Raw genomic sequence first — 7,059 nt, 5'->3', positions numbered from 1 at the left:
TATATATATATATATATATATATATGTATATATATATTATGATTTATATATATATATATATATATATATATATATATATATATATATTATATATAATATATATATATATATATTATATATACAAATATATATATATTATATATATATAATATATATATATATATATATATACAATATATATATATATATATATAATATATATTATAATATATATATATATATATATATATATATATATATATATATATATATATATATATATATATATATTATATATATATATTATATATATATATATATTATATATATTTAATATATACATATATTATATATAATATATATATACATATATATGTATATATATATATATATATTATATATATATATATATATATATATATATATATATATAATATGTATAATACATATATATATATATACATATTATATATATATATATATATATATATATATATATATATATATATATATATTATATATAATATATATATATATATAATATATATAATACATATATATACATATAAAATATATATATATATATATATATATATATATATATATATATATATATATATTCATATTTCATTACTCTAAGATTAAAATTCTGGTCAGGAAACTGTTCATAAACAACCACACATACCCAAACGCACAATAAAAACAAAACCTCCTTTTAACTTCGTTGGCGGATGTAAATATACTATAATATAATAAAACTCATTTTTATGCTTTAGAAAATTAATTGTAGTACTTTTCTTAACGCATAAACAAGTGCCTTCGGTTTAGATTAATAAACCGAACACTTATCCAGGAAGAAACCTAAATTGTCCAGAGTTATGTTGATATAATAATTGAAAATTGCAATATCGTAATGAAGCAAGTGTCTGAAATTAACTTATCGAGAAATTGATTGCAAATTAATTCAAGGGAATACAGAACTGAGAGGAATAACTCAAGATAAGGCGAATGAATTCCCCCTTTCGTGAATAGCCAATTGCTGATTCTGTAAAATTCCTGGTTAAGTAAACAGGCACTTTAACAATTGACTGCCTCACTCCTACACGTCTTCTGAACATCCCAAGACTTTAGAATGGGTGACTTAGCAAGATACCCACATCGTTCAGGTCATTAGAATCAAGACCCACATTGTGGTATCAGTGCTAATGAATAAAGGCTTGTATTGAACTTTGGCCTGAAGATAACTTTAATAATTTCTATGTCTGAGAGGCAGTTATTATTATTATTATTATTATTATTATTATTATTATTATTATTATTATTATTATTATTATTATTATTATTATTATCATTATTAGCTAAGCTACAATGTTAGTTGGGGAAAATCAAGATGCTATAAGCCCAAGGGCTCCAACAGAGAAAAATAGCCCAGTGAGGAAAGGAAATAGGGAAATAAATTAACTATATAAGAAGTAATGAACGGCTAAAAAAAATATTTTAAAAACGATGACAACATCAAAACAGATATTTCATATATAAACTATAAAAAGACTTATGTCAGCCTGTTCAACATAAAAAAAAAAAAATGCGGCAAGTTTGAACTTTTTGAAGTAATTCTACATCAGTTCGTATTTAGTGCTCGACAGATGAGTTCCTTAGCTACATGTTATATTACTTGAGCAATAATTGACTTAACGTCTCGTACCCGATTTAAAAAAAAGAATAACTTAAAGCTTTCTTGACAGTATGCTCAAACTAGAAGAGTGTGTTTGCAAATTTACCAATTCTTTGGTTGTTTAAAGGTTTAAAGGCCGCTCATGAATGGCAGAGGCAAAGACAGTGACATTGCCCTATCGAGCAAGACAACGTCCTATAGACTAACCATATATACATATAATCAACCCCCGAGCCCACTCTCCACCCAAGCTATGACCAAGGAGGGTCAGGCAAAGGCTGCTGATGACTCGGCTGATAGACCTATAGGCTTCCCCCCACCCATCCTTAGCTCACAAGGATGGTGAGGTTGCAGCGGACCAAAAAAACTTACGAAGTTGAACGGGACTAGCCCCAGTATGGCGTTCACCAGTCGGGGACGTTACCACATCAGCCACAACCAATCATCCGATTTTAATAAGATTACAAAAATATATAACTGGCGACTAAAAAAAATAACTATATCTGGACAACATATATCTTAGTTTGATTTAATTTAGAGGAATAAATTGAGAAATACATTTTATATATATTTGATCAAAGCTATACGAATTAGGCAATTATAAACCGCTGAGAGAGAGAGAGAGAGAGAGAGAGGAGAGAGAGAGAGAGAGAGAGAGAGAGAGAGGAGAGGAGAGAGAGAGAGAGAGAGCGTAAAACCTATAATATAAAATCTAAAGAAATTTTTAGTGAAGCCATTAGCCAAACCTGAAAAGAAATTTATCTGATGAATAACTGATTTTCCTCATCCACGGAAAAAAAAAAAAAGTCTGTATACTCTACTTCACCATAAAAAACAGGACAGATTCTCTGACTTAAACATTGCAAGAGAGAGAGAGAGAGAGAGAGAGAGAGAGAGAGAGAGAGAGAGAGAGAGAGAGAGAGAGAAATAGAATGAATTATCCATTTCATTCTCCAACTTTATCTTGGGTTAGAGTTCTCCTGCTTGAGGGTTACACTCAGAGACACTATTCTATCTTATTTCTCTTCCTCCTGTTATGTTAAAAGTTTTATGGTTTATATAGAAAATAGAATATTTTATTTTTCCTTATTTCCTTTCCTCACTAGGCTATTTTCCTGTTGGAGCCCCTGGGCTTATAGCAACCCAGCTTCTCCATCCAGGGTTGTAGCTTAGCAAGTAATAATTATAAAATAATAAAATAAAATAATATAATAAAATGATAAAATGATAAAATGATGAAATCATAGAATAATAAAAATAAACTAATATAATAAAATAATAAAATAATAAAATAATAAGATAATAAAATAATAAGATAATAATAATAATAATAATAATAATAAGTAATAATAATAATAATAATAATAATATAATAATAATAATAATGAAGTCAGGTCTGAAAGAGAAGTAATTAGAAATATATTAAATCCTATTGCAAGGTTCCCTCCTGTCTATTGACACACACTCTGGCTTTCCATTCAGACCGACAAATGGACAATTTTTGAGGCACAAAGCCTCTGGATCATACGTTCAGGAGATAGCCAGATGTTGCACTTCGAGAGACGTTCTTCTCATGGACTATAAATTGACTTTTTACTTTGTCATTCCTCCATTGCACGTGGAATCTAAACTGATCTTTGAATTTTTATTTTTATTCGACTATTTCCCACATTCTCAGTAAATAATACAAAATAGTAATGATTTGCAAATAAATAAATGAATAAATAATAAATAAATAATAAATATCAATAAATATCAATAATAAATAAATAACAACAACAACAACAACAACAATATTTGAATCCGTAGAACTTCAAAAGTTCAAACTAGCAGCTAATGTTTTTATGTTGAAAAGGCTTACACGAGTCTTTTTTTGTATACTTTATATATGGCATTTCTGTGTTGATGTTGTTAGTGTTTTTGAAATAATTTATTGTTATTTTTTTTTTCTCATCGTTTATTTATTTCCTTATTTCCTCTCCTCACAGAGCTATTTTTCCCAGTTGTAGCCTTTGGCTGTAGAGCAGCTTGCTTTTCCAACTAGAGTTATAGCTTGGTTAGTAATAATAAAAATAATAATAATAATAATAATAATAATAATAAATAATAATAATAATAATAATAATAATAATAAAAATAAAAGAACTGCTAGTGATTTTAGCCTTCTGGAAGCATTACAAATGAGGTAGAAGTCAAGGTGTTAGTTGCGGCGTAGCCAAGGATTTTGGCCTTGTGGAAGAGTTCAAAATTGTTGTAGAGGCTGTGTAGTAAGTGGAGTGGTAGTATCTGTGGCTTTCCCTCTAATATTAATCTAAAGAACAAGAGATTTTTACGGTACCAATTATCTCCACACCATGGCTCTTACATTATTCTATACTTATAAATTTGCCGTAAAAACTGTAAAATTCCCGGAATAAACGTTGCCAGGCTTTGCAGTCTTAAAAAACGGATATATTACCGTTAAGGAGTGATATTACCGTCACCAACCCGTAAAAGATAATAAAAAAAAGTAGGGTAAAAATTGCGGTCGCCTGTATTTTACTGAAATACGGCTGAGAGCAGGATATTTTTACGGAGATATTTTTAACGGTGTATATTATCTATAATAGGAAAAGAGTCCTAACTGGCATAAAACCAGCTTCATCTTAACCAACAAGCCACCCAGATAATCCAAATAAACTCTTGTATATCCCATGCAGTTAATTTTCCAATGCATATGATGACATAATCACGGGAAAGAGAACAGTTTGAGCTGTCTATGTTCCCTCGTAGATCAGGCCATGGAGAGTTATTTTTACAAGAGGGTTTATCTAGAACGCCAAAGTTCGTGAAATTAGTTTAAAACCAAGACAGACGTGAAGATGAGACCATTAACATCTCTGAAAAAATATTTTGTAGTTCCACAACACGTTGCAGTTTTTATTCAGATCTCGCAATTTTCATTTTCACCCTACGTCAAGTGGTCCCATACTACTACTACTACTACTACTACTACTGCCCCCCCCCCCCCTTCCTCCTACCCCTCTTTCCTCCTCCTCCTCCTCCAACCAAAATTCGTGAAAAATTTCAGTCCTTATTGACCTCAGACCTCAATTTATTCCCTGATCATAATTCGAATAGAGTGCAGGAGAGTTAAGCAATGACGTCACAAAATCCTTTCTTATAAGAACAATGTGCTGTGCGTGTGTATGAGAGAAAGTGAGAGAAAGTATGTATGTTTAGGGTGTATATGTGCGTCCGTGTGTATGAGAGAGAGAGAGAGAGAGAGAGGAGAGAGAGAGGAGAGAGAGAGAGAGAGAGAGGAGAGAGAGAGAGAGAGAGAGAGAGAGAATTTTTGTGGGCACTTTACACGGAAACTACAATACCAATTTTGACCAAACTTGATAGTCTGTTGGGTATTATTCCAAGGATGAATCTGTAATAATTTGGATAAAATACATCAAAGTACAAGTACGCAAAAGTACTTTGAAAATAATCGCAATGTCATTTTTTTTGTTTGTGAACAACATACGCAGAAACTACCGAACCAATTTCAACACAAACTTGGTGTACATATGGGATATGACCCAAGTACAAATCTTAACTCTCTACGAAAATACATTGAAGTACAAGTACGAATTGGAGTTAAGAGCAAAATAAGACTTCTGTATGTTTGTTTGGGAACAACATTACAAAAAACTACCAAACGAATTTCTACGAAGTTTGGTGGACATTGTGGGGTATGACCAAACAACACATCCATTAGATATTGAAAAAATTACATCGAAGTACAGGTACGCAGTGGAGTTAAGAGCAAAATAAGACTGCGATTGGTTTGTTTGTGAATAACATTACGAAAAAATTACCTAATTAATTTCAACAAAATTTAGTGAACATTTGGGGTATGACCCAAGAACATATCTATTACAGTTTGAAGAAAATACATAAAAGTAAAAGTATGCAGTGGATTTAAGAGCAAAATAAGACTGTTTGGCATAACGAACGTATGCTCTCTACTGAGTGCCCCTCTAGTTCCACTGGAAAGCTCCCATAATCGTTAAATAATGGACTGAGAAGGAATGAAACAGAGTGACTTGTACTAGTAATAATTGTCAAATGCATAAAAACTTATTCAAAACCAGTTAGAATCTAGGGGGCGGCACTCGGTAGAAAGTATACCTCCACCGGGGCAGCTAATTTATCGAATTTTTGCTCCATCTTGACCTTGACCTTTGACCTAAACATTTATCAATTGTCGTGGATTTTTATACACTCAAACAGGAAAAAAGTTTGAAGTCTCTGTGACAACGATGTCCAAACTTATGGATGATTACGTGAATTGTACATTTTGCTTGACCGTGACCTTGACCTTGACCTTCCAAAATTTAATAATTTTCAGCTTTTTACATAACAGTTAATCCCTGCAAGTACCATATCTCTACGATTAGAATTGTGGCCAGGAACCTGTTCACAAACAAACAGGAGGTAAAACATAACCTCCTTCCAACTTCGTTGGCGGAGGAGAAAAATATGGTTTATATGGTTGCCAAGAAATTAAAGTATACTATTACCCTTAAATTGATTATCTAAGTTTACACAACCTTGAGTTAAAGACTTTATAACTTTACAAGATGGCAAATAACAGCAAAAAAAATCTATTCGAAAAATCATAAAGCTAAATTTCTTAAAACTAAAAGACTAATCGTAAAATTTCACCGATAGATATAATCTCCTTAATATATCAAAGGTTTAGCTCCACGATTTAATAAGAATTAAATGAAATTACAGTCCTTCACTTCACCAATTAGCTAAACTTTCCAGTTTGCACTACGATTACGAAACAGATACCTCTCCCCCTTGGAAAGAGACACCATGGAACTAGGGGGCATAGAATTTTACGACAGAGAGAGAGAGAGAGAGAGAGAGAGAGAGAGAGAGAGAGAGAGAGAGAGAGAGAGAGAGAGAGAGGATCTGTATGTATGTTTGGAGTGTATGTGCCTGAATATGTGTGTGGAGAGAGAGAGAGAGAGAGAGAGAGAGAGAGGAGATGAGAGAGAAGAGAGAGAGAGAGAGAGAGAGAATCTGTATGTATGTTTGGAGTTTATGTGCCTGAATATGTGTGGAGAGAGAGAGAGAGAGAGAGAGAGAGAGAGGAGGAGAGAGAGAAAGAGAGAGAGAGAGAGAGAGCGAGAGAGGAGTGAGAGAGAGAGAGAGAGAGAGAGAGGAGAGGAGCGAGAGAGAGGAGAGAGAGAGAGAGAGAATCTGTATGTATGTTTGGAGTTTATGTGCCTGAATATGTGTGGAGAGAGAGAGAGAGAGGAGAGAGAGAGAGAGAGGAGAGAGAGAGAGAGAGAGAGAGAGAGAGAGAGAGAGAGAGAGAGAGGATCTGTATGTATGTTTGGAGTATGTGCCTGAATATGTGTATG

Source organism: Palaemon carinicauda, chromosome 3 (assembly GCF_036898095.1).
Source record: "Palaemon carinicauda isolate YSFRI2023 chromosome 3, ASM3689809v2, whole genome shotgun sequence".
In the NCBI taxonomy this organism is placed as follows: Eukaryota; Metazoa; Arthropoda; class Malacostraca; order Decapoda; family Palaemonidae; genus Palaemon; species Palaemon carinicauda.
The sequence above is the reverse complement of the archived record's forward strand: the minus strand, read 5'-3'. Positions refer to the sequence as shown.